Below are 24,096 nucleotides of genomic sequence, written 5' to 3' on the forward strand. Positions count from 1 at the left end.
TTTTAACACTGAAATTGAGGGAGTAATTCTGGAAGGTCTTATGCAACTGAGATTAAAATTATTATATGGTTTTTATTGTTAGCAGTAGTGGTTTTTAACCCTTAGACCCAGTCCCCCCTATTTATAATAAATATTTTGTAACCTTTGTTTTCTGGTGCCCGGAAGTGAAAGTCATAGAAAATGTAACCTAACTATAAATATGATAAACAAATAGGTAGATGGAAAGATGTGGTGCCTAAATTCTTATATTATGGGGTATTTTATATTCTATGCTAATTAGTGACCTCTCAGGACAAAAGGCACATACAAAGGGAGTCACTTCTAATAAACTATTTTTCCAAGCCTTACCTAACTGGGAAACAAGTGGCTTCAGAATGTTAGAGCACCTCCCATGTCCCCGGGGAAATCTCCTTGTCAGAGTTACACTTGCTGATGGTGTCCTGTGCTAAGTGCAAGCAAATGCGGTTCGGAAGCTGCCCGGAGGCTGACTCCGGGGATTCCTTCTCCGTCGCAGCTGTGAGGGAGGCTTGTCTTTCCTGACCACAACCATAGAGGCGATTTTGAATCTCTGAAAACTGCCATACCAGTGTATATCACAACCCTCACAAGATACATTGAATAAAGTAGAAAACTTTAAGTGTCTCCTTTAGGATAGAAATAGTGTATAAAAGAAATAAATTAAAAAATTCTAGTGCCCGAATATGTGCTACATTACACTGGCTGCATCATAAGGTTAGAAAACTTCATTATCGCGTTACATACCACATCTTGCAGTTAGATTTTATTTATCTTTTTTTTCCCTAAAGAAAAAACAATCATTTGATGAGTTCTTGTGTCAGAGGTGACGAGCAGAGAGCAAGTGTAAAACCAGGAATCGTGGTGCTGGTTAGTCTAAGACCATCTCCGTCACTGTGCAGATCATCTTTACTCATTTTACTGCACTTTTTGGAATCACCTTCTCACTTGGAAAAACCCCTGTGCCAGTTGGATTTGTTAGTAAAACAATTATTTTTCTTACCTAGAACATCAGTGATGTTTTCAAGATGATAAAAAAAATTTGCCCATGGCATTTAAACAGTTGCTTGTTCTCGTAACTCATGGCTCACGGTCTCGTATTTGTCACAATTGGAGAACTGTGTTTTCTTTGTGCAAATTCTCATTGCTTTGGTGACGCAGGGACACTTGTCCTTACTGGATGGAGTATGATAGTAGTTTTTTGCATTCTCTCCCTAAATCTGGAGTCCTGTGTTATGTTTCCTGTTAACTTAAAAAATAGGAATATTGCTATTTACCTAAATATCTAACCTCACACCAGTGGTGCATATCAAATTGGTCCAAATAGGAATTCCAATATTAAATGAGACAGTAATTTCACAACCCACATTTCCAAAAATTTGGATTGATGGTTCAATTATACCAGGGACATTAGCTGTTTTAATTGAATCAATCATTGCTTTCTTCAATAAAATTTTCCATTCCATCTGCTCTTTTTGTTTATTGTTTTTCAGTGTTTCATTTGCTTTCTTTCCCCAAAATATATGATTTTGGCTTTTGTCATTGAAAATCCTTGCTGGTTCTGCTACCTCATGCTGGAGAGGAAGGCTTGTGACTGTTTTATAGTCACTGGTTTCATGGTTGTATGAGTGCTTAATGCCACGTTGCAGGGGTGTGGAGACCTAATGAATTGTGTACATAAAAGGCTTATTCTACACTGAGTGCAGGGTTAGTGTTCACAGCCCATGTCATCAGTATCATAATTAATCCATTACAATCATCCTCTATTAATCAGTGTTATCCTTCTAATGTCTCCAAGAGAGGAAATGTAATAGTCTAAATGCAAATCTTTGCCAAACTTTCAGTCAATTCAAAACCTTTAAAGCTTTGCTGTCAATAGGACTGTGTGCCTTCTATCCCTAATTCTGTTCCTCCTGACACAGGATGCGGTCTCCACAGCTGATGATCCGTGAGACACTGGATTCTTGATCCCATGGCTCTGTGTGTTCTGAGACATCTGGGGACTTCATCACTGTTTTAGGGGCTTTGGGTCCCACCTCTTCATAGCATTACTGAGATGAGATCTGTGGGTTCACCCTCATTCTTGAGTGTATTGTGCATTTTTTCTAGAACCAACACACGCCACCGTGGCAGCACTGCTTTGACCACGTGCTGGGGCAGCGTGTGCTTGTCAGTTCTTGGGTTTAAATTTTCTGTTCAAATTTCTAAAATGGGGTATATTGACAGATACACTCCATGTAAACAGAAGCTCTGTGGGGTTTTCAGCAACTTCTAAGGGCATAAATATTCCTGAAGCAGCTAATCTTCCTCCCAACAAGTGAGGAGCAAGCCGGCAAGTCCTGGGTGCCTGTGGCGGCCAAGCTGTGCAGCCCAGGCTGCTCACCGAGGAGCAAGGAGAAAACCTTAAAAACCTACTTCCATGCTGTCTTTCACAGAATCTCAGAAATGAACGTTTTATTATCTAAAGAGGGGTGATTTTTTAAAATAACTTTTTTATTTTTTTCCTTTTTCAGTTTTATTAGGTAGAATTTTTACAGTTCAACTTCACATACACATATTGCATGCAAATACATGTATAGAGCATACTGCATTTTTTAGTTTACATATATGTACTAATTATTGTTTCTAAGAACAGATTAGAGCCTTAGATTTTTAAAATTAGTTACCAGAAGATTAAGGACATCTACAAAAGAATAAACAGAATATGGTAATCCAATCACAAAGGACAGTCAGATGTGCTTGCATATATTCAAGAAATCAAAACAATATTTAGTTCATTTGTTGTCTTATTATTATTGGTATTAATTTTAGATTCCCATAAATGAAGTCATATGGCATTTTTCTTTCTCTTTCCACCCCACTTCACTTAGAATGACAGTCTTCAGGTCCATCCATATTGCTGCAAATGGCATCTTTTATGGCTGAGTAGTATTCCATTGTATATATGTATCACCTCGTCTTTATCCAGTCATGTGCTGATGGACATTTGTGTTGTTTACATGTTCCTAGTTCTATGTCCCTTCTGGCAACAATTACGGATTTTAAATATATTCCACCTTAAAATCCTTCCTGAAGGAGATGTGGTAACTGGAATCAAAAACAGTTACAGCACAGGGTTGTGTGTGATGGGCCCTGGGGGCTTGGTAGAAAGGTTGGCAGAAAGGATTTCAGATTCTGAACAAATGAGTCCTCCTCTTGTAGCCCTGCTGACCGCCTCTCTCACGGCCTGCCCTACAAGTCTGACCAGTCCCTTCTGTGAATCCTACTGTATTGTGCACAAATTTTGTCCAATTGGTGTCATCCAGTAGGGACCTTAAGTGAGGCACCCAAGCTCCTGTGTTGGTTTTTCCATCAGCCCTTAACTTCCTTGGGAGCCAGGACTGCCTCATTGCCCCAAGGATCCCTAATGCCTAGTGAGATGCCTGATAAAGCTGATACTTAACGAGCACATGGGTCAAATGGAAAAACCTGATCAAAAAAAGGCCCTCATTTTTCAGACATGCCTACTTGAGCACATAGTGTAAAATGACATGTCTTCATGGATTTGCTGTCAAATACTTCAACAAAGGACAAATAAAAGAACAAAGGTCTGAATAAAGGAAATATGGAAAAGTTTGTGAATTCCTTAATCTGGGTGATGGGTTGATTGTTCTATACTTACTGATGTATACTTAAGTTAGTTTATAATTTTACTGTCATTAGCTGAATAGCAAGTATTAATACGTATTAATTGAAATCCTTAGAACTGAACAAACTTACCCCACACAAAATCCTTAATATCCTAGTAGTTTGTCTTTCAGAAATCTTTTCCCACAAAGACAGGAAAAAAGGGAAAGGCAGATCCGTGGAGTATTTCCACGTTGTCAAAAGACCAAAGGCCGATACAAAAGAAGAGATTGTAAAAAAAAAAAAGCGGTTGAAATCAATGTCCTGAAAACCTAGCTAACAATCCTAAATGGCCCAACTTAACTAACCTCAGCACTGCTGCATCAAGAATGGGGCAAATAGCACCTAGTGGATTTTTTTTTTAATAAATAAATAATGATCCAGTTCCTACCACAGGCAATTATGATAAGACTGAGTATAAGTTCTAACACCAACTAGTGTACAAATCATAATTTCTACTTGATTCAAACTGCTTCTTCTATAAAATTTGAATCTTTTTATTCTTAAGACAGATTTGTGGCCTATGACCTAGTGATAAAATTTTCAACTGGCTTATATTAAAAAAGTTCACCATAGTGAGAGTTTATTACATCAACTATTCCTTTTTGGGAAACCCATGTGCCTTGTCACTCTCTTTCATAAGATTTCCTGTGGAAAATTCTATCCTTCATTCAGGAAAAGGCTGAGCAATATATCTCATGGAAAACCTTCATAAACTGCAACACAAGAAAATGAAAATGAAACTGAGCAGCCCGTGAAGCCGGCAGACACACAGCGCACGGCTGTGTTCCCGCCTCGACTTTCTGTAAGTAGCAGGAAAATGTGCATTTCAAGAAATAGACATAAACACTTTTCAGGACCTGAGCACACAATTTCCCTTTCAGGGTTTAGTGGGCTTCCATTTAATTCTATGAGAAATGTTTAAAACAACAGAACAACAGCTGAGATAGGGTTTAAAGTAACTTTTATGTCTTAGTGAAAATAAAGCCAACTGATAGTTATCATTTTTACTTTATTTGATCTAACTCTCTTACTTTACCTCCCCAACCTCCTCCACAAAATGATGGTGAACATCCCCTCCTGGGTCAGAAGGCTAAGTGGAAAGTACCAATCAAATGGAGGTGTGCTTTGTTGTTTTATTTTTCAAAACAAACCAGTTTCATTCATGTGATTTAATAATTAAGATCAGAAACAAAGTCTACTCAATAAATGGTAGCCAACACATGTCATCATAGCTGCTCATCAGGTTTGGCCCCACGTTACACACTTTTACATGGACATGTGCCATGTGCTGTCATGGGAAACGGTGAGTGGGGACAGGGCCTCTGCTCTCACAGGGCACACAGCCTGGTGGGGGAGGTGGTGTTCAATCATTGCCCCCTTTTTTAATGTACTTACAAATTATGGGAAATGCTATTTAAAAAGAACAAAATGAGTCAATGAAAGTGAAAAACACAAGGACAGTATTTAGGCTGAGGGAAGACAGGGAACCTCTTTGAAGAGCTGACACTCCACTGAGACCCAAAGGACAAATCCAGTGCTGCAGGTGAAGGGCAGGGACACATTGATAAAGGGCTGATATCCAAAATATACCAAAATCTCTGTAAACTCAACAAGAAGGATGAACAACCTGATTAAAAAATGAGCAAAATGCCTGAACACACACCTCATCAAAGAAGAAGTCTAGATGCCAAAGAAGTCTACGGAAAGATGCTCCACAGCATCTGTCATCAAGGGGATGCAGACTGAAACAGCGAGGTACCACTGCACACCTGTCAGAACTGCCAAAACGCAGAACACTGACAGCACCGAATGCTGGTGAGGATGTGGAGCGTCAGGAATTCTCATGCATTGTTGGTGGGAATGTAAAATGGCCCAGATACTTTGGAAGACGGTCTGGCAATTTTTTACAAAACTAAACGTACTCCTAACATATGATCCGGCAACTGTGTTCCTTTTTGTTTACTCGACGAAATGGAAACTTATGTCCACACACAAATCTGCATACAGATGTTAATAACAGCTTTATTCATAATCACCAGAACTCAGAAGCAACTAAGCTGTTCTTCAGTAGGTGAATGGATAAACTGTGGTCCAGCCAGAAAATGGACTATTATTTGGTGCTAAAATGAAATGAGTTATCAAGGCATGGAAAGACATGGAGGAACCTTAAATGCTTATTACTAAGTGAAAGAAGCCAATCTGGGAAGGTTCCGCAACTGTCTGATTCCAACTGTATGGTGTTCTGGGAAAGGGAAAACCACAGAGACTAAAAGATCAGTGGCTGTCAGAGGCTAGAGGGGAAGGAGCAATGAATGAGGTGCAGCACGGAGCATTTTTAGGGTCACTAAGACAGACTACTCTGTATGATGCTGTGATGGTGGATACATGTCATTGCACATCTGTCCAAACCCACAGAGTGCACACCACCAAGTGTAAATCCTAGTGTCAAGTCTGGGCTCTGGGTGATGATGACGTGTCAGTGCAGGTTCACCCATTGTCGCAAATGCACGCTCTGGTGCAGGCGTCAATATTGAGGAGGCTGTGGGGACAAACTGCAGTTCATACACCGAATCCAGCCCCAGCCACCGCTGTTAATAAAACTCTGTGGGTGTGTGGAATGTCTGGCTGCTCTGCCGTCTGAACAGCAGAGCTGAGCAGCTGCACCAGAGATCAGGAGGTTTGCAGACACTGAAATACTTACTCCCAAGCCCTTGACAGAAAAAGTCTGCTGAGCCCTGTTCTAAACGAATCAGTATTCACCCTGATGAGACAGGACAGCAGGGCCCAAACCAGGCATGTTTAATGGGAATGAAGCAATATTTTAGTTCCAACACCTTTGCTGAAGTCCTGCAGATCCAGCGACAGACTGTAGCCAGGAAGCGTCTGCAGAAGGAGTCGGTAGCAGGCCTTCCCGCCAGGCTCCGGGATGCCAGGGGCCAAGCCCTGCACGGGGGCCACCCGCTTGAAGAAGGCGGACTTGCGGTGGAAGCCGATCAACTCATAGAGCTCGGAGAGGATGCTGCACTGCTGAATTCTCTCCTAGGAATGCTGAAGCACAGGGAGAAAAGCAACAAGCATCTGAACGAAACATGTAAGTGAAAAAAACCCGTAAAAAAGTTTTCCCTTAAAACAGAGACCGGATGACACAGGAAGGAAGAGGAAGGCTGACTTCGTGCACTGATGGGACCGGATGCAGAAATGCAGGGAAGCAGCGCTGTGCAGATGCTCCAGACCCCCTCTGGGCCCCACCTTTCCGCATTCCGCCTCTCCTTTTACTAGAAAGGCCCGTATTCCCTGAAACAGAGGAATCTGCTACCTAAACATGGGACACAGAGAAGGGATAGAGGAAACGGAAGGGAAAGTAAAGGAACAACAGTTCATCTAGACCCTAGGATTTGGGCGGGACTTTCACCAAACAGACAACCTCTCAAAGCACAGAGCACACAGTGAGAGGCTGACAGAGTGACTGCGACTTCTGCTCCTTAAAGCCCAGCTACCTGCCAGCACACGCTGTGCCCGTTACTGAATCATTACAATCATTTCAGAAACTATTACTACCCCGGCTCACAGGCAAGGAAATCTGAAACTCGGGGAGGAATTATTATCATCCTGGACAAATTCCCACGGCCCAGAAGTGTCAGAGCCTCCGGCAGAACCTGGACTAAAATGCTTCTCATCACCACGGGCCCTGAGCCTCAGGCTGAGGCCACGTCAGGTCTGCACGGGCCCAGAGCACGAGTCTGTGGGACAGGGAGTGGTCCCACTCGAAGTGCCAGGCCAAGGCCCTCAGGAACCTATGTAATGAAACCAAATCCCCAAACTCATTTCCAACGCACTGCCCTGTCCGGGAGGACTGCTCGGCACATCTGGCTTATCACCTGTGCACAGGCTGTGCAAGGGGCCCAGACAGTGACGTGACGTCCCAGTGGAAGTGGCTCGGAGACCGCTTCGTCACAGGACAGACTCTCCCGGCTTCCAACGTTAACTCTCCATTCCATTTCCAACTGGAAAGTAAGTTTAGACATATTTTCCTCTCCAGAAACATAGAGAGTGGTAACATCAGCGGGAAACTCGAGACTGAGGAAGAGTCTCCTGGCCATTTGGAAGGATAGGCTGGGGAGGGAACAGAGACAGGGATCAGAAAGACCCGTGTTCCAGTCCAAAGTCTGCACGTCACTCGCTTTGACAGTTTCCTTATTAATACAGGTGATAAAATCTAATTATGATTGTTGGGAAAACTAAATGAAATAACGTATGCCACTAGCATAGGTGTAAAATCCTCCATGAGTGTTCCAGAAATGGACGTGACCGTTGTTAGATACTGTCTGCCAAGTCTTGTGTGCTAAGTTCACATCAGACAGCCAGAGATGTGCCAGAGAATGCCTCAACAGCCAGCAGCCTTCTCCAACTTGGAAACTCACAGTGTCCGAAGAACAGGCAGTGGTGGATGCTTTGGGACACTCTGGAGGTAGCAATCCAGTGATGACTTTAAAAAACTGGGGAGAATTTAGGGGAACATACAGCTCAAATACAGAAAACTCATTCCATGTCTACAAATATTCATCTCGAGCCATGATGATTCAGAGAGGAAATACATATTCAAACGTACATCATTTTCCCACATAAGTGCATCAAAACAATTTGGAAAGAATGTAACTTTCTTCTCTAGATCACACAGTGAGGATTACAAGGTTTGTACTGAAAGCCCTACGTGTAAGTCTTCTGCAAACGTATCTGGGTCCACTATCAGTCATCATCATTCGAAGGGAAGGATGGAAAAGAACAAAGCCAAGCTAATACGCTCTGGTATTTTGTTGGGTTACGATGTCACAGAGGAGACGGACAGGTCATCAAGGAACCACTCTGCCATGATCACGGAGCCGGGGAGCAGGATTGGCGGCAAGATGTATGGCGCAGCCGTAGCTGTGCCCGCGCTTCTAGGCAGGTACCCAGTCACTTTGACAAGGTGTCAAAAGTGTATGCACACGTCCTCATCACCTGTCATGTATTAAAGATAAATGCAAACGTATAAACGGCCAATAACCTCGGTGGGTACACGGTCCAAAGAGCAAAGTCACAGTTTGACAACTGTCCATCTCGGTTCCCTGGGATTCATTCTTGGAGAACCTTAAAAACCACTCCTCTGTCCTCAAGAAGTGCTGCCTACTTGTCCTATATTTGGCTCAGGGATACAGCACGTTCACGTGGACTTTAATGTCTGCACAGATTTGACTGTCTTTCTCCAGGTTCACTTGTCCTTTCTGAAGAGGCCTGAGTTAAGTCCAAATTCCATAAGATCAATTCCCTCCAGTGACAACTCAACGAGTCTGCAATTACAAACCAACTGAACAGGACTGTCCTCAGCTAAAAATGTCACCCACCCTTCACTGTTTTCTTAATCTCCTCTCCTGGCTAATTGCAACAGACTAACACCACCCTCCACCAAGTTCCCCAACAATGTGAAATAGAAAGTAAGGTCCATAAAAGAGGAGAAAACTCCATAGTCACCTCTGAATTCCTAGCATATATTAATGTCAATAAATAGAACTATGATTATGGCTTCTTTCCTTTAAAACCTTTCTGGCTATTTAAATGAGACCATGGAAGGGAGGTGTTTGGGTCCAGTATCTTGATCCAGAAGACTCTGGAGACCTTTTTCGGAATGGCTGCCCACTGATTCATTCAAAACACAACTTCTCTTTCCGGGAGGAGCTGTGATTTTCTGCCAGGAGTTTGTTGTCACTCTCATGCCAGAACAGATTAAACTAAATACTTACATTGGATATGTTATTTTTCCCCGCTTCCAAAAAAATTGACTTTCCTTACTTCCTTTCCTTGAGGAATGCTTTTTTACTTTTCTTTCTAATTCACCCTTTTATAAAGCAGGATTCTCAGGATGTGCTTGGCCTTACATAAGAACAGCCATCCAACTCCCAGTGTGAGAGGCCTGGGGCTCACCTCCTGCCCTCCTGTCAAGGCAACTGAAACTCAGTTCAGGAGCCAAATTGCCCCCCAGGGCTTCTAAGGCTCACGTATCTCCCAGAATCCCTGCTTTCTGGTTTGACTTGGCTTCTGAGGATTTCCCCTCACTTTCTTGACAATTAACTGTGCAGCTTGAAAGATGAGGACGGAAGGTCTTATTTCTTAATCAGCATTTTAAGGAACTTATGTAATGAAGGTTTTCAAGAGTTTCTAGAACCCTCCATTGCCGAGACAGAAAACACAATAGATATTTTCTAAATTTAGCTATCATGTGCATTTTTTCTTTGCTTTTGTTTTCTTAACTGCTAACAGACATTTTTTTAATTAAAAAATAATATAAGGCCCCAAATAGGATAGAACATTGAAGAGGAAACAAAATTAAAGGGCAAAGACAGAAAAATGATAAGTACTCTACAAAGTTAATAGAAAACATACACTATGGATCAGATCAGCAATTCTCAGTAACAGCTAATTGAAACCTGACCATGAGGTAAAATGTCTCTCCTGTCAGAAGACAGCCAAGAGAAAACAGAATTAAATCAACAAACTAAAATTCTAAGTCTGGCGAGGTAGAGAAGTCTACCAGCTAAAGGTGTTTTCTTCTGGAAAAGAGGGAGACTCACAAGATCTTTTCTGTGGAGCCTGAGCCCAGGTGAGGATGGTGAAGTGAGCTCTGTAAGTACCCAATTAGCAAAGTGAGTGATGAATAAAGAGACGTGAGCTTTGATGATAGAGATGATACTACTATTCACTTGTCCTGCAAGTATGTCTTCACGTTCAATGATCAATACCTCTGTGTCCTCAGGGTTTGAGATTATAGGAAAATGCACAGCCCGGGCCCAGACCTCCTCTTTGATTGTGCCACTGCACTTAGATGTTTCAAGGGCACCTCCAACTCCACCTGCAAAGAGCTGACTTCACGGTGCTCCTCCCATAGCCGTCCTGCCCAGGGCCCCCACTCGGGGGGCAAGGTCTCTCTGCCTCTCCCAGCTCAGGCCCATCACTCACAGATGTGACTGGACCCCTCCTTCAGGGCCCAATTTCCTCAGTCAACGAGTCCCACCACCCAAACCTCACCTACCAGGTTCTCACTGGCACTCCCTCAGCACTGACTCTGTGCTGTGGACCACGCTGCACATTGTGCACACGTTATCTCACTGGATCTCCTCAGCAGTCCTGGGAAGTCGGTATATCACTGCTTCAATTAATAAGATAAATTGTTTCACTTCCTTGAGTGTGTCATCCAAAGTGAAACGGCTACTGAGCCACAAACCTGGGACTGAAAATCACTTGAAAATTGAACACTGCTACACCTCACAGCCACCCTACTCTGACTTATCACATCACCTCCTGCCGAGCCTTCTAAATGTTTCTAAGCATTCTACAAGACAAAAGTGATCTACGGGAGCACCCCACTCCCCTACTTAAAATCTGACAATGACGTTCCACTTCCCTTAGGAGAAAGCCCCACCGGGCCTGAGCACAGCCCAATGGCCCGGCATCCGCGTTCCCTGCGTGGCCGCGCCGCCTCACCCACCACGCAGCGCTACATGTGCCGTGTCCAGGACAGGGATGCTGACTCCGTACAACCCGGGGCTCGTCTCACTCAAACAATGATCACCCTCATCAGTGCTGACTCTCAGAAAATTGTTTTCTCAGGATGAATCAATATCTTTTTCCTTACAACTTCCCATCATTGATAATGAGCTCCCCCCAAAAGAGAGAAGACCTAATCCTCAGACTCCTTATCTGTAAAGTGTGAATAACAAGGAAATATGAAGGTTTTAAGCGAAATAATATTCATGTGAAGCTGAGGGACAATTCCCAACATACAGTAAGCACTCAATATGTGCTTACTTAATATTAATAAAATAGATTCCATTCCAGCAACCTTAAATCAATGCTTTATGGCTTTGTCCAAAAGACTACCGACAAACTATTGGACGAACCCCTTTGAGCAGATCAGCCCAAGCGTACTGGGATAGGTAAGCCTTGACTCCAGTTACAGCTGCAGCCAACCAGCACTATGGGGCGGGGGCAGTTTGCTCAAACTCTTACATGTTGTTTGAGCATTTAGTTGTAGTTATTGAATAAAGACAGGTATTATATAGTCAAAGCTCCTGAAACATAAATCTTCAAAGATTGATGCAAATTAGGTTTCAAGTACAACACTCTCACTAGAAAGTATTTGAAAATTATAGTCTTAGCTCCTCCACACATCAAAAGGAAATGTTCTTAATGTATCTGACTATATACACTGAAAGGATTTCAGTGTTTAAAAGAAATTAAGATGAAGCCATAATGAATGAGCTTTCAGTATAATCTGCACAGAGCCCCACCCAAGGGTCTCACTTCTCACTTCCACATAGGTGTTCAGGTAGCTTAACCTGGGTCTTGGTTTCTTATGACATGGGGGTGGGAAGAATTGTGGATAGATTTATGTAGCAAATATAAATCTAGGGTATTTGATGTGTAGGAATCCTAGAAATAAACAAATTGATATATAGTCCCACCCTTAAGAAGCTCAGCCTTTCCAATTACAACAGCATTAAAAATAAAATGAGAGATACATTTAACAAAATTTTACAAGATTTGCACATTGAACAGTTTGAAGTATCACCAAAAAAAAAAAAAAAATTAAAAGATCTACATATATGGAAGGCATCCCATGTTCATGGAATGGTAGACAATATTGTTAAAAATGTTAAGAGTCCCCAAAATGATCTACAAATTTAATGGAATCCCTATCAAAAGTCCAGCTGACTTCTTTGCAAAAATTGAAAAACTGATGCCAAAATTCATATGGAAGTGCAAGGGACCCAGGTCAGCCAAAACAATCTTGATAAAGTAGAGCAAAGTTGGAGGACTCACTCAAAGGTTACTACAAATCTATAGTACTCAAGTCATTATGGTACTGGCATAAGTTTGGATGCAAAAAATCTATGAGACACAATAAAAAATCCAGGGGGAAACATATTTACAGTCATTTTTCCAGAAATGTGTCAACAACACTCCATTGAAAGAAGAGTCTGTTCAACAAATGTTGCAGAGACACCTGGGTATCTGCAGGGAAAAGAATGAATCTGGAATCTGGACCCCCGTATTTTATATAACAAATAAAATATTAATTCAAAATGGATCACAGACAGAAATGTAAAAACTAAATTTATAAACTTTCTAAAAGAAGACATAGTTTAAATCTTTGTGGTCCTAGGATAGGCTATGGCTTCCTAGATACAATACCAAGAGCACAAGTGAAAAAAAAGAAAGATAAAATGGACTTCATCAAAATTAAAACCATTTGTTACAAAGGACATCATCAAGAAAGTGAAATGAAAGGGGAAGGGGGTAGCTCAAGTGATAGAGTGCGTCCTTAGCAAGAAAAATAAAATGAATAAATCTAATTACCTCCCCTAGAAAGAAATTGTTTTAATGTTTAAAAAAATAAAGTGAAACGACAATCTGCAGAATAGGAGAAAAATTTTGCAAAGCATATATCTAATAAGAGACTAGTATCCAGGATATAAAACAAATGCTTACAACTGACCAATACAAAGAAAATCGACCCAATTTTAAAATATGCCAAGTATTTAAATAGATACACAATTGGCCAATAAGCATATGAAAAGATGCTCAGCATCACTAGCAAAATCAACAACAAAATGAGATCTGATTTTACACTCACTAGGATGGTTATAATCAAAACATGGACAATAACAAGTGTCGGTCAGGAGGCAGAGAAATGGGAACCCTCAATACGCAGCTGTTGGAAAGGGGCAATGGTGCAGCTTCTTTGGAATAGCCTGGTGTTTCCTCAAAAGGTTAGAATTATATGGCACAGCAATTCCACTCCTACATATAGAGTCATCCCTCAGTATCCTCTGGGGGTTCGTTTCAGGAAACCCCCACCCTGGATACCATAATCCAAGGATGTTCGAGTCCCTTTACAATCAGCCATCTGGATCCATGAAGTGGAAACTACAGATATGGCGGGCCAACTGTACAGCCAACAGAATGAAAATATATTCTCACAAAAACTTGCACATCAATATTCATGGCAGTATCATTCAGAGTAGCCAAAGGTTACAAACAATATCCATCCATCAATGAACGGATAAACAAAATTACCAAGAATAGTCCCACAAACTTTTGGTCATTGAATCTTTCACATAGGAGGTGAGAACATACAATGGAGTAAAGACAGCCTCTTCAGCAAATGGTGTAGGGAAAACTGGACAGCTTCATGTAAATCAATGAAGTTAGACTACTCCCTCAAAGCATACACAAAAATAAATTCAAAATGGCTTAAAGACTTAAACATGTAGACAAGACACTCTAAACCTCTTAGAAGAAAACATAGGCAAAACATCTGACATACATCTCAACAATGTTTCCCTAGAGCAGTCTACACAAGCAATAGAAATACAAGCAAAATAATACAAGTGGGATCTAATTAAACTTACAAGTTTTTGCACAGGAAAGGAAACAAAAAGCAAAACAAAAAGACAATCTATGGAATGGGAGAAAATAGTTGCAATAAATGAGACTGACAAGGGCTTAATTCCCAGAATATGTAAACAGCTTTTACACTTAAAAAGAAGGAAAAACAAAGAATTCAATTCAAAAATGGGCAGAAGTCCTAAAGAAACGTTTCTCCAATGAAGACATACAAATGGCCAATAGGCACATGAAAAAAATGCTCAATATCATTATCAGAGAAATGCAAATCAAAACTGCAATCAAGTCTCACCTCTCACCAGTCAGAATAGCCATCATTCAGAAGTTCACAGACATTAAATGCTGGAGAGGCTGCGGAGAATTGGGAACCCTCCTACACTGTGGTGGGAATGCAGTTTGGTGGAGCCATTGTGGAAAACTGTATAGAGGTTCCTCAAAAGACAAAAAATTGACCTCCCATATGACCCAGCAATCCCACTCCTGGACATATATCCAGAAGGAACCCTAATTCAAAAAGACACTTTCACCCCAATATTCACAGCAGCACTATTTACAATAGCAAGACATGGAAACAACCTAAATGTCCACTGAAAGATGACTGGATGAAGAGACTCTAGTATATTTCTCCAATAGACTACTATTCAGCCATAAAATAATAATAAAGTAATGCCATTTGCAGCAACATGAATGCACCTGGAGAATGTCATTCTAAGAAAAGTAAGCCAGAAAGAGAAAGAAAAATACCATATGAGATCGCTCACATGTGGAATCTAAAAAAAAAAAAAAAAAAAATCAAAAAACAAAGACACAAAAAGATAAACTTATCTACAGAACAGAAACAGACACAGAGACATAGAAACCAAACTATGGTTACCAGAGGGGAGAGGGTGTGGGGAGGAATAATTTGGGATTTCAAGATTTGCAGATACTGACTATGTATAGAATAAACCGCAAGTTTATACTGTATAGCACAGGAGAATATATTTAATATCTTATAGTAACTTATGTTTAAAAAGAATATGAAAAAGAATACAGGTATGTTCCTATTTAACTGAATTGTTGTGCTGTACACAAGAAACTGACACAACATTATAAACTGACTAGACTTCAATGAAAATATTTTTAAATAGAACAAAAACGAAAAAAAAGAAAAAGGATATTATGAAACCAAAAGAATAAAGTACTGACTCAGGCTACAATATGGATGAACTTTGAAACTTTATGCTGAAATAAGCCAGACACAAAAGGACAAATAGTGCCCTTTAAGGTGAACTGTATCTAAGCGTTTACTGTACTACTTCTGTAAATTTTCCGGAGGTTTGAAGTCTATCAATATCAAAATAAAATGTATTATTCATTAAAATCATAAAACGCTTCCTCACAGGAGGGCTTTAATTATTAAATGCAGAAATGCATGTAAAGCTCCTGGAAAAACACTTTGCACGTCCACACACAGACACTGCTGTCACTGCCGCTCAGAGGGGGGTGCCAGCGCTGATGAGGGCTGCCTCCACTCGCTGCCCTGCAGACAGGAGTGAGGGCCTGGGCTCTGACAGGCAGGGTGAGCGTGACCCTGGGTCAGACACAGCCATGCCCCAGACTCTGCGTTACCCAACTTTCTTATACAAACTGCAACATGTAATGTAAACACGCTACAGGGATGTATCTTACAACACAGGGAATACAGCCAATGTTTACAGTAACTATAAATGGAGCATCTATTGTACACCTGAAACATATCATTTTAAATCAGCTATATCTTTGTAAAAAATTAAAAAATAATTTAAAAATGTTATCACTTTAATATTCAGTTCGGTTTTTAAGTAACTACTAAACAGCTTAGAATGTATAAAAGCATTTAAATGTGCTGTTTGTTTACATGTTTATTTACTTTCAGCCTCCTGCTAAAAGAGAAATTAAACAATTTTTTTAAACACACCTTAACAACCATAACAACAAAAAGGCAAAATTGAGAGTGAAGAGAAATTGGAGATTCAATACTTAAATGAAACCAGGGGGAGGTAAAGTCATAAAAATGGATTCCCTGGAGTCAGGGCAAGTGTGAAAGGCCGACTAGAAATTCAGCTGTAAGATTCTTGGCAGCTAAAGCAAAAAGAAAAGATCATGGGGGGGTGGTAGAGGGTGTGCTTAGCGTGCACGGGGTCCCGGGTTCAAGCCCCAGGGCCTCCACTAACAGATAAATACACCTAATTACCTACCCCCCCAAAAGAGCCCCAAAGAAAAGAAAAAGAGAAATTTCTTTCCAAAACACCCTGATATTAAATTTGGATTAAATACTTAAAAAAAAAAGAAATATAGAAAAGATGAGTGACACTGTGAAGGAAAAGCCCAGCTGGGCTAACGAGCTAAGTCACAAATCTAAGTGTGATAAGTGTCGGTTTACTGATCTAAGTATTGCTGGGCTAACTCGTAAATCTGAAGTTTAGTGTCAGTTTACTGGGCTAATAAGCTAACTCGTAAATCCAAGGTCAACAATTGTGAGTAACGTGATCTGTTCCAAATTCATAAGCTTCAGTGTACTGATTCATTGCTTTTTGTCGTTTGAGCCTTATTGGCTAATAGCCCCTTACTTGTAATTAACCCTATAGAACCTCATGTGCAGGTCTTGGAGGTGCTCAGAACTTCGGAACAGAAGTCCCTCTGAGCCCGCCAGCATAATAAATCTCAGTGCTTGTTTCTTGGCTGGCCTGTTGTTTCCGTAACAACACAAGCGATAATGCCCTTGAGATAAATCTGTGATGGCTGCTAGCAGGTCCCCATGTCTCACGTGGCAAAATCTGAAACATCCTTCTCACCACTCAGTGTCATCATAAGCCCACCCCACACCTCCCGCTGTTAAATTCAGGAGCACAGGCAGGGCCCGGCCTTTGCTCTCTGTGTGTCATCAAAGTGAGACAGGATGGAAGGGGGCAGGGCACAGCCATTCAAGGAAGGCCACAGCAATTAACATCAAAATGGTGAAGGATTCAACCCCCAGTAGGCCTTGAGGCTCAGGATGAAGAGATTTAACTTCTAGCAGAGCTTGAGCTTCAGTATACACTCATTGTAATAGTAACATGGTGAATAACATGCCCCAGGCACCATGGCAGTCCCAAAGCTAGCCACAAAATGTCAAAGGGTGGGAAATGGCCAACTCCCTGGGAATCCCAGCCTCTTGCCCTTAGGCTGGTCCTTCTACATATTAGCAAATGAAAACCCCAAGCCCAAGAAAACGAGCAACACAGCGCCACCTCGCGGTCACCCCTCTCTCTCCCTCTTCGGAGAAAGCCCACACTCTGTGGAGTGTGTATCTACTTTTAATCTGAGCATCAAACCCCCGCACTTCGTGGACTTTCTCTTGCCTTTCAATGTATCTCTCTGAGTAAATCTACCTTTACTCAACAGTGGCTTGCTCTTGAATTCTTTACTGCACGAAGCCAAGGAACAAAATCTGGTGGGGCACATCCCAGGGGCTCAACCAAAGCCTGGGACACAGCCCTTCTCATGCCTCACGTTTTTTTTCTTGTATCAAAAGGAATGGGTTGTGAAGGGAGCTCTGAGGCCCCAGCTAAGGGACAGAAGCCGCCCCCAGGGCTCGAATTGGCGGGCAGCCTCTTCCCCAGCAGGGGCCTTGGGGTCTGCCCGGTTCTCTGTGTTTCTCTGTTGTGCTGACTCCCCAGCCACAGAGCGTTCTCCCTAGGCCTTTCCCCACAAAACCCTTCTCTCCAAAATACAAGCACGTCATGTCACAATCCTCTTGTTCAACCAGGAAATGTTCAACCCACTTTTTCCCTCCACAGTAAAGTACCTAACTGTCCTCCCTCCCATCCCAAAACTTCTTTGTTTGTGGGAACTCTGCACTCCCCACACACCATCCTGAACACAGGTGCCTTGCTGGCTGGGACCGAGATGTTTCAGTCTCACACATCCTGCATCCTTTCACTTTCCTCTTGTTACCTTAAAAAGCCTTTCCTGAATCACCCACAAATCTGATTCTGAACTTCATAAACTGCTGAGGTTGCAGTCACTGTGTGCATACCACCCAGGTTTTGACTAAGTTTCCTTCACAAGATCTTCATTAAGGAGCTGCATCAAGAAGTTGAAAGAGGATATTCTTACATCTGAGCGGAGGAGCCTGCAAAAAATTTAAATGGCTTTGAAGAGAGAGTTAACCAGGGACAGAGAGGTCGCAGGTCCTAGTCAACAGTGTCATGAGGCAAAATGTTCTTCAAAGGCTCAGAATGGCTTCTGAACGCGGAGTCGGCAGGGAGGAGGTGACACGCAGTGAGTGGGGTGAGTGACACAGGGTACGCTCCCCCAGTTGGGGAAGAATTGGATTTTGTTCTAGTTTTCCAAACAATTACTTACTACCTTTTTCTCCTATAGTCACATACCATTTCCTACGAAGTAAGTATATCAATGTCAGTCATTTGGGCAACATGGGAGAAGCAACAAGATGCCATTCATAGGGCTGGGACATGAGAGCCACACCAGTCTTGGTTGAAAGACCAGTGGGGCTATTTCCATGGTGATCACGGGCATGCAGCAAACTCCCCAGCTTCAATGACCTCATCTCAAAGGTGGGGCAATAAAACTACCAAGAAAAGTGCGTGATGATTATGGAAGACATTTGTTTACTAGGTAAGTGCCCGTGACAGCTGCAGCTTAATGGGGAATGAGTATGATTAACAAGGCCCTGTCTACCTGGTCACACGTTCCCTGCCTTCCTGCCTTGGTGCAGCAGCAGAGCTTGTTTAGCTGAGATGAACGCCCCCAGAGCAGCCCCGACGGGAAAGCTCGCAGCTCTGCATTGCGAGGCGTGTTTCTTTCCTTCTCAGTGCTGATCACAGTTTGCTGTCATCTGTTTTTATGTTTATCCCTTTTGTAACTTCCTCTCCTCCGGAGTTTTTGCTCAAGCAGTGCAGGGCCAGGTGTGTCTTGCGGCCTGCCCGGTATTCTGGGCTGGGAAACAGCCGACCACACATCTGGCTCTGGTGCTGAACGGAGAGGGCAGAAGGTCCTGGGGCCCATGCTGAACCGAGGCCCCTGCACCCAAAATTATGGTCTGACTTTGGGCAAATTACACAGTCTTCTTTACCCTGAGATTCCTCATCTGTCCATGAAAATAACTGCCCATGGCACACAGTTACCAAGATTAAAAGAAATCACCAAATTCACAACCTATTCAAGGGGCTACCAGTGCATCCTCAACAGACAAATGCTGCCTTTACGGCTCTGACACATGCCAAGCGGGGTGGCCGCACACAGTGAACACTGGTAAGTGCCAGTGTGTTAAGTGCTTCATGTGTGCTACAATACTCTTTAGAACGTACAACAATCCCAGGAAGAAACGATTATTATCATGCCCATTTCACAGATTCACCAACAGGTTAAGGGAGGTTGCATTCTAGTCCAAGGCCGTATGGTGAGGAAATGGCGATTTAAACCAGTATCTGGGCCCAGGCCTAGGCTCCATCTCTCTCCCATCGACCTGACCACTTGCCTATGAATTCCACCTGTCCAATACACAAGTTTGCAGCCGGCCAGCTCTTAAATGCAATGTGTGCCACCATTTGTCAATGTTGGTTAATTACCATAAACTGTTCTCAGAAACCACTACAGAAAAGAAAGTTGGACTTAAGGAATTCTGCATTGCGTTCTCCTGTAATGTGCAGAAACCCTTCCCTACACCACCAAATCCAAATGTATGCTTCCTCCATGTTTATGTTTGCACACGGCTTATTAAAGTAGAAGGTACCTGCAGTAATTCCATCTCGGTTGCTTTCCAAGGTTGCAGATTATCCATAATCAGTCCATGAATGAAAATACTACAATGTGAATGAAAATACTGCAACCATGTCAGTAAACAAAGAATGCTGAAACCAAGTCATTAGCGGCTGCCGCCAACCCCCAGCGAGGACAGGCCTGCAGCCCAGCAGCTGCAGCAACTCACAATGGTGCCCTCTGAGCAGACTCAGAATAAGAAAGGACAGGATACTGGCCCTAGGTAGCTAGGTGCTTGTTTAAAGAATGAATTCAGGGAGTCCAAAATGTTTGCTTCCTCCCATACATGGAAAAGCACTAAATTCTTGAACTTGAGATACCTGGCTTTCTTTAGATAACAAGCAATCTTTTACTGTTCCAACAACCTGGTCTTTGTTGTAAAGCCCCTATATATCCTAGCTCCTCCTCAACCTCTTGGGAGCAGTCCCTCAGAGAGATCTGAGAGGCTGTCATCACGGCTCGAGTCGTCCCGCCAAATAAAAAATAACTCTTAACCTTTAGGCTGCACATGTATTTCAGTCAACAGTTTTGGACACCATGAAGGGACCCAGAGCAGACTTTCTCCACCTGAACTCTCCGAGTATCTGGAGCCTTGGTACCATAAGTGGCCCTTTGTGCCCTTCTGCCTCCTTGGGGAGTCCAGATGAATTTGGGTGAGTCTCTCTTGGTTCTCGGAACTCACATATTGGTTGATGATCCTGAGTTTTATTTGGCGGTGTTTCCAGGTAACTGGCCCTCCAGTTGAAAGATACTGTGGTGAATTACCCACCCAGTGGAGACATACTGGGTGGGGCCTGGTTGAAAGATAACAGGAAACACCCATCTTGCGGAGACGTCCGAAGTGGGGCTGGTGGATACATACCAGGAAAATACTCACCCAGTGGAGACGTCCCGAGTGGGTCCAAGTTGAAGGACACTGGGTTCAGGGCTGAGTGGTTAGGTAAGAGGTTGGTCTAATGTTTTCCTCAATTTGGTTACCTCCATTGAATTTTTCAGGATAAAAGTAAAACTCTTATGAGTAACCATTCAACTCCAAAAATGGGACCCTCCTCCTGGCTGGTAACAGCTTTCTCTGGTGACAGAGAATCTTGCAGGTGTGGTAGAGGCAAAGACTTCATGCCATAGAGTTGTCCCTGAGGGAAATCTTACTAGCAAATTTATTCTGAGAACCCGACCTTACAATGGGGAATAGAACTTTAAAAAAAAAAAATAAAAAACAGAAAAGAAAAGAAGAAATGACAGATTGCCAGCATCCAACTATTACCCCAGCCAGGATTATGTACGTACAAAACTTACAGCATTAATTGGGAATTAGAAAAAAAAAAAAAAAAACCTCACTCTGAAAGTAACTAACCAGGCCTGATAAAAACATTTTTTGGAATTCTGAACTTATAAAAACAAAATCCCCGTTAGGGGGAACTTGGATTTCTCTTCCTGTGTCCTTGAAATGTAAACGTTTTATCTTTCTCTGGGTGTTTTAAGTGTGTGTATGTATGTATATATAAGTTTACTTTTTTTTTAAAGGAAACCTTGGACTCTGCCATACAAAAGTTTCAAGTATTGTGTACATATGGTGGCCACGCAAATAAATTGGGATTCTAAGCAATTCTTTGTACCAATTGTCAGATATTTTGCCATCTTAAACTTTGTTTCATCAGCCTGGACCACAAAGGCCTTTAGCTTTTGAAGAGTAAACCTTTGAATCTTATTTAGGCAACACCCCCACTCTCATGTGGAAGAGCCTCTTCATCTTATTGGTTTAAAATCACTATATATATATTATATATATATTATATAATAATAATATATATATTATTATTTATATATATATATAAATTGAAGGCCATATGATGGATCCTTTAATTTGGAAAAACTTTTAAATTGGTGAAAGTTGAAAGAGATCTCATTATAAACAACTGTTTTATTGGTATCTATTAAAATCAATTTTAAAGGTAGAAAAATATATCTAATGGTTAAGCTAAGAACTTAGTGAAAAAAATAAAACTGGTTTGAAAAGCTACATTTGTGTTTTTCCTTTCCGATAAATGGTTCTAGAGATGCTAATAAAAACTTAGAATAATTAATGTTAATTAGGTTGAATAACTGGAAAAAGGATTGTTAAAAGGTCGAAAAAAAAAAAAAGGGCTTATCCCAAGTGGATAAATATTTTTATATGGTTATTTTGAATGAGATAAATAAAATGGACATTTTTGGATTTAGGTACAAGGTTTTGATACTACACTACATAAAGTAAAAAAAAAAGGGCCAAAGAGATCACCTACTGCCCCCCAACATTAAAGTTCAAACAAGTCCGTTTTATTTGCCGCAGTTTAAAATATATGTATATATAGACTGAAATACTTGATCAATGATTGGGACAACAGACCAATTAATCAAATTAAAAATTGAGAAGGGTCTAAGCTCTTTGGCTGAAACTTGGGCATCCTAGAGACTTTTCTATAAAATTAGATACAATGCATAAAAAAAAAAAAAAAGGGCTTCTGGCACTCCTTCTAGAAATAAGAATTATTGATTAAAACATAAATATAAAAATTAAAGGTATAAGATTTAATAAAATTGAGGTAAAAGTTTGTAAAATTGGTATATTTAAATGGTCTTAATATAAATCTTTGGCTTAATTATGTTGTGGGGTAGATCTGTTTCAATGGAAAAACGCTTCCCCTTCTTGGTTTTATAAGTCTGGGCACAAATCTGTCCCTCAGAAAATATTAATTGAACAAAGTAAAAGAAACCAATAGAGTTACATGAGCCGTCCAATATAACGTAAAACTAAAAACTAATATTCAGTGGCTAATAAAAAAATATAATAAGACGTTTACCCTGGGTTTAACTTATAACTCAAGGAAAAGAGACCTTACTAAATGCCTTATGCAACCTTTGGAAAACATGATAAAGTAAACCTTAAGGTTTTAAAACACGGAATTCTTTGTCTACAGCTCTTCTCACTGATAAAAAAATGCCAATTAAGGAGAGAAAATTGGGTCTGGGTGACAGAGCAGTTCTCTGGGGAATTGGAAGCGTGTGTATTTGTCTTGCAGTTCAGAAATGTAAATACAGCAAACAGTGACCTAGGACTGATCCTAATTAGCTCAACGAAATAAAACTTAAGGCCAAGAAATTTTTGGCATTTTAGAACTCAGAACTCTGACGTGTCCTTCAGACTTTGTCAAGAAATCTTAAATGTCTGTTTCATAAATAGTAAGCCTTAGTGATTTGAGCAAGCAAATTCACTTTACTCCAACTATTATTATACTTATAAGTAAGTTTTAAAGTGAAGCTATGAGATCTCTAGCTTTTGTCTGTTTATAAGACTGTGTACACATTATAGATGTGAGATATTTCTACAGCTAAAAAAAAATCAAAGTCAAAGAGATCTGCTTAATTGACGTAAAAAATAAGAGCTTGAAAATTAAGTATTTTTAAAATAAAAACTGAACAAATTGACTTTCAGCATCACGTGAACTGAAAATATTCAATATTAAGATAATATTTGATATTGTTTAGTTTAAGAATGTTCCAATTAATATAGACATCTTTAAAGTCATCAATATTAGGTATAATGCCTTTACTGTACCTAGGTTTAATGAAAGTCAAATAAGATCCTGTTATATCTGTTGCAGATTTGTGAAGAAAAAAAAACAGTAATGTGGTGTGGTAAAATTTTAAGTAAATTAAATGCAAATGAGATGAGAGCTTTGGGTAAATTTTTAAAATATATTTTTAAAATGTATGCTTAAGATAATCTCTAAATGTTTGGTATCTTTAAATTCTAGAGTTGTTCTAAATTAAGTCAAATGATAGGAGTTTATTAAATAGCTATGCCATTTTCAGATAAAATAAGATTGAAATATGAATTACTTAACATGTAACTTCCTCTTACAGAGAAAATAAAGGTGTTTTGAAATACTAATAAATGGATGATGCCACCCTGAATTAGTCTCTATTATTAAGGGAAAGAACTCAGTATCCTAGGAAAGTAAGATAAATGTGTAAAGGAAGATATAAGAATGGAATTATATTTTGTTAATGAAAAATAGTGAATTTCTCCTGAAGTTGGTTACTTCTGAATGGAAGAGAAAATAAGGGACACACTAATATGAGTATAGAAAGCTATGGAAGGCTTGTGGAAGAGAAACCCTGAGGAAAGAGTTTCATACGTGGGCGGAA

At 40.9% G+C, this 24,096-nt stretch overlaps 1 protein-coding gene across 18 annotated transcripts in view; it reads right to left on the reverse strand.

Annotated features, from left to right (window-relative positions):
* Positions 1-2,525: 2,525 nt before the first annotated feature.
* The window catches only part of LOC141573360 (uncharacterized), a 149,377-nt gene continuing 127,806 nt past the window's right edge, over positions 2,526-24,096 (reverse strand). For all 18 annotated transcript variants that reach the window (XM_074341466.1, XM_074341444.1, XM_074341441.1 and 15 more), the window contains one exon: positions 2,526-6,732. The gene's annotated coding sequence lies outside the window, so the exon portion shown is untranslated. The remainder of the gene's footprint in view (positions 6,733-24,096) is intronic.

This window comes from Camelus bactrianus, chromosome 15 (assembly GCF_048773025.1).
Source record: "Camelus bactrianus isolate YW-2024 breed Bactrian camel chromosome 15, ASM4877302v1, whole genome shotgun sequence".
In the NCBI taxonomy this organism is placed as follows: domain Eukaryota; kingdom Metazoa; phylum Chordata; class Mammalia; order Artiodactyla; family Camelidae; genus Camelus; species Camelus bactrianus.